We start from the raw sequence: 10,357 nt of genomic DNA, 5'->3' as shown, positions 1-10,357 counted from the left end.
AATAAAGGGGGGGGGGGCGGGAAAGAATAAGGAAAATAAAAGGGGGAAGAGGGAAAGTTTGTAGGAAATGAATAATAGGAAATTTAAGAGAAAGGAAAAGGGTTTTGACAGTAGATAATGTTTTTTTCCTAAATGACATTTACTTCACCATAGAAAAGTGAAATAATTTCTCCACTGTGGAATGTTCTACATTCAGATATTTGCCTAACAAAGTATGTTGGAGGTTCTTGAAGTTTTTAAGAGTTCTTGGAATGAAGGTATCAATGAAAACATTGGAGAATAAATCCATCATGAAACGGTGGCGAATCTCTCAAGCCCACTGGATTTGAAAGCAAGGAAATGCTAACAACTGAACAAACTTTGTCATGGGAGCCAAACAGAATGAGACAGATCATCTGCAGGATTATAAGCACCACATGCAACAATGAGAATTCCAATGGAAGAATTTTAAATTTATTCCATATATCAGAGAAAACTATTACAAGATGTCTTATTGTTGGAACACCACTCCAATCCTGACTACTAAAAATGGACACTTCTTTCTCTAAACTTTGCTAGAAATGTAATCAAGAGAGCAAATCTCTTTTTCCGTAATGGGTTGCAGTGTTGTAAAGCTCAATTCTGGGAAATGATTAATACTAACATTTAAAAAGATCTTAAAAGCTGAATTCCCATTTCAGCCTCAATTTTCTTATTAAACCATGTATCCCTTCAAAGTGTATTTAATTAGCATTACATATGGTAGCTGCTGCAAGATTTTATGCCTTTCACTGAAAAGGTTCTTTGTCCATGGAAAAATGTCTAACCAAATTTGAGAGTATGCTTCAATGTTTAGAATATAATTGTACCTTAAAAGTAAATTTGACATAGAATTCAACTCAATCCATCCACAGATTTCAATTTAATGCATGGGTTTGTACCATATGCATAATTTGAATTTCTCCAGGTATGGAACCTATACTCCAATTGCACAGGATATTTCATCAGAAGAGTTTCTAAAATAATGTGGATTGAATGTCTTTTAATTGATAATTCTACATAGTGATTTATACTGTGTTGACAGAGATTCTTGAGATGGATTCCTAAGCTGTAGTTTAGAGCTTAATTGTGACTTTTTGTTTTTAAAAACTGTGTAACTCGGCTAACTCTGCTTACTGTCAGGAATTCGATTTTGACCGGCTCAAGATTGAGCCAGCCTTCCATCCTTCTGAGGTCGGTAAAATGAGGATCCAGATTGTGTAAACTGACTCTGTAAACCACTGAACTGTAGTACTATAAAACACTATGAAGTAGTATATACCGTAAATCTTAGTGTTATTACTATAGTACACTGTTATTTATATCGAATTAATGAAAAATACAAGCTCCACTATACTTTAAAATGTCTTCTTTATTCACCTATAGTTTAGTTTTTATCCCTTGTTCTCATCTTTTTAATAGTAGTCTACATATTTTAATCAAAATTTAAAAAATGAAACTATTTTACAGATAGATGGAACAGTGAGTGACAAATCCAAAGGATGTTAACTCATTCAAGGAATCCTAGAAGTAATTTACAAGATGCTAGGAAGAGTATTGATTTAACAGAACTGTCTTCTCAATGAAACCTGCATAATGACATTATGGTTTATTTTCTTGAATAATGAATACAGAAATGACACAATATAACAACATGTCTCTTTACAGTCAACTTCATAATACAGATGTTGAATGTCATATTGCAACAAAATCCATAAATAGAAAGGTGTTTCAGTTTAGCTAGAAGGCTAATATTTGAGTAGTTATCAAAATATGCTGCCCTGCTCTAGATGAGATTCTAGGATCTTCATATCTTATGCGTAACTAAATAAGGCTCCAGATACAAGAACAGCAAGAACAGATATAGTTGAAACAGATTTTCTCAAGGTTTGCAACACCAGTGTTTCTCCCACCCTGTTCTGGATGTTGATGAGCCAACCATCTTGAAACAAAAGAAATGTTGATGTCTTCAGTATACAGCAAGGCACAACATATGTTGTATAATTGAGCTTTGTTTTATTTGGCATATGGTGCTATAATGAAGATTTGTTTACTGTTATATAATTCGTTATATATCTATTTCTAAGGTTTATATACAATTCAAACAGTTAACAAATACTTTTGTTTAATCAACTAGTTGTTCCTAGTAATATAAAATTACAAAGAAACAATCTTACATTTCTATTTTTTCATTTGTTTTTATATAGTTATTTTAAATTCCTTATTCCCTGGAGCACAGAACATAGTTCTCACAGCAGACTTTTTTCTACTTCTAAAAATAAAACTCACTCAGCTATATATTAAAATAAACTCTGTTCTTGTTCAAAGGGTATTGACAATGATGTTCATATAACATAATGCTAGACAACCACTACCGAGCAGATCTCCCTTTTATTGTCCACAAGGTTCTCTGATCCACTTAATTTTATTTCTATTATTTCCAATCCAACAGAATGATGGAAAAAATTAAGGAATTCAGGACTTTCTGTTTATCCACTAGAAGGTCTTTAAGTCTTTAAAACTGAACAGAATGAGACCAAATCTGGTATTGGAGAAGAAACGGGGGGGGGGGGGGAGTCTAAAAGAGAATCAGGTTCAGATCTCCCACTGAGTGGAGGGAAAAAAAATTGGTGAGCAGCTCCAAATGTTCCTGACTCCTCCCCTGTAAACCTCTGCTTTCTGCCGCTGAGGCCCAGAATAGAAATGACAAGCCCATTGTGTGCTTCTTGTGTGCATATACTCAGAAACATAAAGAAACGCCATACAAGGGGAGATCATAAACATAAACATATCTGCTGTTTTTTCACATGGAAGAAAATATAGACCATACTGTTAAAAAGATGGGAAGAGATGGGAAGCCTTGTCCCTATTTCATTTTCATGGCCATTGTTATGAATGAGAAGAGATCCAACTTGACCAACAAAAAGTTATTATTTGTATTTGTATTTATTAGTTTGTCAAACATGTACAAGATAGCAGGTATTATTATAAACATGGACATGAACAAAACAAATGAATACAAATAAATGGAGACAGTAGGTCAGGGATGGTAGGCATTCTAGTGCCTAATGCATAACCCCTTTATGGACCTCTTAGGAATGGGGTGAGGTCCACGGTAGACAGTTTAAGGTTGAAGCCGTGAGGGTTAGAGGATGTAACAACAGAATCAGGTAGAGCATTCTAGGTATTGACCATTCTGTTGCTGAAGTTGTATTTTCTACAATTGAATTTGGAACAGTTTACGTTGAGTTTGTAATGATTGTTTGCCCTTGTATTATTGAGGATGAAGCTGAAGAAGTCATTGACAGGTAAGACATTATAGCAGACAATTTTGTGTACTGTGCTTAGATCATACTGCAGGGATTGCAGTTCCAGATTGTCCATGCTCAAAATTTCAAGCCTGGTGGTATAGGGAATTCGATTGTGAGTAGAGGAGTGGAGTACTCTCCTCATAAAGTACGTCTGCACCCTCTCAATCATATTAATGTCTGATATACAGTGTGGATTCCAGGCAGAGCTATATTCAAGAATTGGTCTGGCAAAGGTTTTGTATGCCCTAGTTAGCAATCCAATGTAAACGGAGAAGAAGCTTCTCAAAATTAGGTTAACAACTCTTAATGCGTTTTTGGCAATGCTGTTTACAGTGCACAAGGCACATATGAAGCTTTGTAAGGAAGCCCAAATGGATACAAAGCAAATTCATATGTTGCCTTTCCAATGATTGAGCTAAGAAGCATAGCAACTCCAACTGGCAGCATTACTTTGTTAGGGCAGTTGACAGGGAATTGTGTAGATCACCTGCAGGGCATCTGAGATTTGCCAGGCATTTGGCAAGCAATTTCTGAGAACAGGAAACTAGTTCAGAAGTAGAGCAAATCAATAAGCTCTCAGGACTAAACTAGAGACAAATGTAACTGTATAAAAGCAGTAAGTGTGCATGGTAAGCTGCTACAATGCTTTGCTTAAGATTAATCACATGGAAACCTGGATGACCTCAGAATTTGGGGCAAGAAAGAAGGTTGCCATTTTCTTGCTAGGACTTTGCCGAAAGTGGCATTTCTTAGAGCTGCTGTTTGCATTTCAGCAGACATTTCCATCAGATTCACAGAGGCTTCACTTGGAATGCAAAAGGGAGTTTAATTTTGTCAGGAATTGAAAAGAAGAGGGAATTTTTTTTCCCCATCAACAGCTGTACTTATAATCTAATTTTTTCTCACGATTGCAATTTAAGTAAATAAAAGACACTAATTGCAATTTGCAGGATGCAAAATGTCCACTTTAGAGCCACAGAAATCACATTCCTAAAACATTCTGTGGCAAATAACTGTGACCAATTACATGCTCACAGTGTCATCATGCTGCAAACCACTACATCACATGATGTCACTAATTTCTTGCAATAGATCATGTAAAACAGGGCTGTGAAACTCCCAGCCTGAGGGCTGGATGCATTACGTGCTGACCACGCCCATGACCGGTTTAGCGAAGGGTGAAGGGAAAGTCCTGATACGTCACGTGACACCACCATGACAATGCGAGTTTGACATCCCTGATTTAAAATGTTATTTCAGGAGAAAAGGAAAGATACTTGCTCCAAGGGGCTGTGTAATCAAATGCTGGACATAACAACTGCAAACACTTTCCAAGGAAACCCTCCTCACAGATGTATGAATGAAAATATATGAATGGAGAATAAAGTATGCAGGACATAAATTGCAAATTGTGGAAATTATTTCTCCATTCTGCTCTGATCAGGTGAGATCTTATATGGAATACAATGCCAGGTTTTGAGCACCATAGTTCAAAATGGACATGACAAATTAGATCAAATTCACTGCAAGGGTAGTGGTCTGGAAACTAAAGGCCTATAGGAAATGCTTATAGCCTATGGGAGTATTTAGATTACATAAAAATCAATTAAAGGGGAATATGATGATGGTTTTTAATAAGGATTCTTGGGGGGAAAAGGGAATTGACTTTTTCCTCTGTTGCCCCAGAAGGAAGAGTTGTAATCAGTGGTCTAAATTGTAAGGACTAGTTTTAAGATTGGATATCAAGAGAAACTTCTTGACTGTACAAGCTGTTAGCCAGTGGAACAGGCTGCCACAGGGCATAATGAGTCTGCCTTCATTAGAGGGCTTGAAACAAAGACCGAATGGTAATCTGCCAGAGGACTTTTCATTCAGAATGAAATTAAATCAGGTGACTTCTGTGGTCCCTTCCAACTCTGTTAATCTGTATAAATCTGTAGAACTCAATTATTGTATGATTTGATCAAAGATAATGATTTATTTTTTCCATCTTTCTAGATAGAATGACTCTCTTTGAATCACTCTGGATTTGAGGGTGTTGTAGTAGTTGTATTTATTGTTACAGAGTTGCTCAACCATAGTGAGCCTTTATTGCTATGAATTTATGTCTATGCTTTTGTATGGATATAACTTTGTTAGTTTGGCATAATAATCCATGTTGTTCTCTACTTCCTTAAATTGAAGTGCATTATTCTGCTGAATGTGTATTCCTCATTCTAGAGGCTTTTCAAATATATATATATAAATGCAAGTATATGTGAACAGAGAACTCATAATTACATTGTTCTTCCCTAGCAATTATATTCTTTCATCATAATGTTCATGTCAACAATTCATTACAATGTTCAATTCTTCAACATTTCATCACATTCAATTCAAGACTAGTTATTCTGCACAAGCAAGGTGGAATAAGCAATTAAAAACCACACACACTATTGGGACAGAAAAATGGTAAATGAAACAGAACTGATCCAATAGCCACAGGCAAAAGCAGGTTAGACAACAAAATGATCAGCTCTGGTATGATTTCTCTTCCCAAATGATGAAATGAAGCATTACATTCTATTCTTTATTTATTAAATTTACATTCTGCCTGTCACTAAACTTTTTTCCTATGAGAAAAACCCATAAATTTATAGTTAGAGAGAAAAACTTTCCTAAAGTTGCATGTTGAGCTTCCATAGCTAAAGGAAACCTCACCACTCCTATCATAGTCTTCTTTTATTCCCTTGAAATCTGTAAACCAACTTGCATACTGTTGGTACTATAAAAGCATAAGGAAATTCTTGCTAGAAATGAATAATCGATCATCTATGTTCTTTCAGTGGTTAATTAATAGAAATTCTAAGTAAGATATAGGTGAAGGGCTTCTTTCCAATGATGTTCTCTGTTGTCTCCATTTAGCAAGTTTTACTTTGATGTAAAATTCCTTGAAGCTGTTATGTAACATAGCTTCTAAAATTTTTGTGTTAATTTTTTTTATATTTACCGACAAACAAATAGAGGTAAATATTTTAAAAAATTAACACAACAATAGTTTGTCGTGAAAGTGACTGCCTGCGAAGGCTCCTGGATTGGGGGTGAAAGGTAAAAGTGGAAGTAGTATGCTCCATCCCATATTTGGGTAGACCAGATTGTCCTCATAAAAAAATACTTATAGCTTCTAAAAGCAAATCAAATCAAACATATTGCTTCACCTTGCCTGCCTCTATCAACAGTTCCAGTGATCAGCAAGAAAATTCTGTACATTGCCAGTACATGCTCCAAAGTTTTTTCTGCCACTCCCTGTCAATCTTTAGAATCGCCAAGACAAATATGTATGTGCGTGTGTATGTGTGTGCCTGTGTGGTTTTCTGGTTGTTGGAACTGCCTTTCAAGGCTTCAAGCTGCATCAAATAGAATTGCATTGCCTCTTCACCTTGACAAAAATTACTGCATCCCTACGCAGAATGCATTTTGTTGACAGACCTAATTCACCAATGTGATGTAATGTGCACCTGGAAAATCAGTGCAGAGGAGTTTGGGCAACCCAGAGTTTTCCCAGAAAGTAAATCTCAACAGAGAGAAGCCCAGATTAAGAAATAGCCCAGACATAAACTGGAGAGAGGAGGAGGTTCAGGGTAACCACACCCAAGAATCTCTCAGGATATATTTAGTAGGTTAGAAGGTTATAGCTTTAGTCTGTCCATTAGGTGTAAGTAAGTAAAGAACTAGGCTCAATTGGATTTTGCTGTGTTGTCTTTGGGCTAGAGCTTGACAGTCAATAAATTTATCATTCAAAAATTTGTCTAATTATCCTTTAAAACAAAGGAATTGATTGTCAACATTTAATCCCAATTCTACAACAATGATTATTGTAAAGGAAGTATGTTTTTTCAGAACTCATAGTTGTTGTTTCTGCTGTTCAGTTGTTCCTCTTTCAACACATTGCATTTTACATCCTAAGTATCTGGAAGCAAGGATGCTTGGTTAGGTTAGAATACTGTTTAGAAAGGCGTTACACTAGCACACACCACATTTCCCTTTTTCTTTCCTCATGCTTTCTATTTCCTTGGCTTGTGATTCTTTAATGTTTGAATAAGTTGCTCATCCTGAAAGAATATAATATGGTGTATGTTTGTGTTTTCCCAGATCACAGTGAAGTGGTTAGCTATATAGTAGTTGAATCTAGAAATTTAATTAACTATAATTCTTTTAGACATATAAAATCTGATTAGTCTTTACTTTTTTGTAATGTTAACTGAAAATAATCTAGGCCAGAGTGCGTTAAATACCAAGCCCAAGATGATTATCTGAATTCTTAACACTTTCTTAAAATTATCCACAACCACTTGGGTACAAGTAGAGAGCCATCTTCTTTTACAGGTAAGAGCAGGTAATACACAGCTAATGACCACAATTGAGCCTGTATTTTTTGTTGCTATCTGAGACATTTGCTAAGTGAGTTTTGCCCCATTTTATGACTTTTCTTGCCACAGTTGTTAAGTGAATCACTGGAGTGTTAAATTAGTACTACGGTGGTTATGTGAGTCTGGACTTTCCACTGACTTCCCTTGTCATAAGGTGGCAAAAGATGATCACATAACCCCAGGGAACTTCAACCGTGATAAATATGAGTCAGTTGCCAGGCATCTGAATTTCGATCACATGCTCATGGGAATGTGGGAACGGTTGTGTCAAAAATGGTCATAAGTCACTGCCGTTGTAACTTTGAACGGTCACTAAATGAACTGCTATAAGTTAAGGACTATCTGTGAAGGATATTTTTGTTCTGAGGAAGTAAATTAGCAATTGTTTCAGAAGAAACAATGCTTCAGGACTGTTATAGAATTATTTGAGAGCCCTGCTTAGAAAAAAAGTCCTTATAGTTACTCCTTATTTGAAGCATTGAAAAATGAAACCCTGCCCATATGAGTAAGCTCACTGCGAGAAAATGGATGCCATGCATCACGTAGCGTAACAGCAAGCTGTGCCTTATCATACCTTATTAAGTCTTATGAAACAGCCAAATTTGATCCACAAAATTTCATGAAAGGTTGGTTTGTTATTGCCATGAATTGTGTTATGGTTCGACCATATGGGGGAAAATGAACGCTTACCAATTTTTAACACAGAAGTATCCTTCTTGGGAACACACTAGGGGAGAAAAAAACTGTGTCAATTGTTAGAAGCATCTCATGTCAAACAGCTGGTTGATATTTGTGAACACAAGAAGCAAGATCCAGCAGATTTTATGCCTGTTGGCTTCCAATTCACTCTCCCAAACAGCTTTGCTGTTTTTGAATGCAGGCGGCTTCAAAACTGGCCACAGCCCCTGGTGCCTGCCTGTCTACATAGCATATGGTACTGGGCACTGACTGGAAAAATTGCCTGAAACACAAAGGCAGAAACATGGGTCCTATGTCTCTTAAGACTTTTATCAAAGACAATTAGTAGAGTTTAGTAACAAGGTTATAAACCAGTCAGCATAAGAACAGAAAGGGTTCAGTTTATTATCATGACCTGTCCAAATTCCTTCAAGGAAGGTTATTAGTGCAATAAACATAAAAGTTATTTTGAAATGGACCGGAATTACAATTACAAACCCAACTGAAAGAAAGTTGTTTACAAATGCTCGAACTCTTTTAAAAGGTAAGGAAGATCAAGAAAAGGAACCAAGGCAGGGGTGAAATGCTCTGAAGCCTGCTACCGGTTCTGAAGGCGCACTGCAGGCACTAAGAAGCCTTTTCTGAGTCTGCAAAGGTAAGTAAAACAGGGGAGGGGAGGGGACAGCTGTGCTGCGTGATTTAGATTTGCTAGAAAGCAGAATATAAATCGTGCGGCACAGTTGATTGTCGCACAGCTGATGGTCTGAACTTTAAAAAAAAGTTTTTTAGCATTTTTTACTACCGGCCTGAACTGGTAGCATTTCATCCCTGAACCAAGAAAAAAAAAAAATCAGGAATTAGGATGGAGTTATATAACTGTCTACAGTTAATACAGGTAGTCCTTGACATTTATTAGTGACAGTTCAAAATTACAGCAGCACTGAAAAAAGAGAGACTTACAACTGTTTTTGGGATCATTGCAGTATCCCCATGATCATGTGACCAAAATTCAGATGCTTGGCAACTGACTCATGATGTATGATGGTTGCAGGGTCCCAAGGTCAAGTGATCACCTTTTACGACCTTCTGACAAGCAAAGTCAAGGGGGGAATCTGGATTCACTTAACAATCATGTTACTAACTTAGCAACTGAAGTGATTCACTTAACAACTGTGACAAGAAAGGTTGTAAAAGGGGGCGGAACTCACGTCACAACTGTCTCGCTTAGTAACATAAATTTTGGGGTCAGTTATGACTAAGTTGAGGACTACCAATAACTGAAAATCATACAGATTTTTTTTCTGTCCCATACGTTCTCCAATAGGCTGCAGTCAAGCATCTCATAATACCCCACATTGCCCTATTTGGCAATTTCCTAGACTATCTATCTAGGATTCCATCAGTCAATTTGGTGATAGGAAAAAAAAACGAAGAGAAGATATTTTTGGTTCTCGTGCGAGAGCCAACAATGCAAAACAAACGCCGTGTCAATCTGAAGCAAAAGCAATTCAATTGTGCATGCAGAGAAATATAATGAGAAACACTTTGTTAAGCTACCCAGTACAAATCTTTAAATGTATAAAAAGTTTATTCCACTTTGGAAAAAGTGAAAGAAAGAGAAGGCAGTGATCACAACCACTAAATTCCAACTAAAATCAATACAGCTTAGTTAAATTGGTTAATTATTATCTACTGAAGAAACGTTTGAGTTTCAGCACATGTTAATGGTTCAACATAAAGAGTACAGTTGGAAAAAGATATTATGGGTGTGTTATTTGGATGCCCTTAGGCAGGGCCTCCTTGCTGCTGCTATTACTTCTTCCTTTTCCCAACTTCTATTTTTCTTCCAAGCACTCTTCTCAGCCAGTGAAAACAAAGACCAACTGTTGCTTTGCCAAACCAAACAAAATGTTCACTAATAGGCTGGATATAGTCAGCAAA

The sequence above is a fragment of the Thamnophis elegans genome, chromosome 10, assembly GCF_009769535.1.
Source record: "Thamnophis elegans isolate rThaEle1 chromosome 10, rThaEle1.pri, whole genome shotgun sequence".
NCBI lineage: Eukaryota > Metazoa > Chordata > Lepidosauria > Squamata > Colubridae > Thamnophis > Thamnophis elegans.
The sequence above is the reverse complement of the archived record's forward strand: the minus strand, read 5'-3'. Positions refer to the sequence as shown.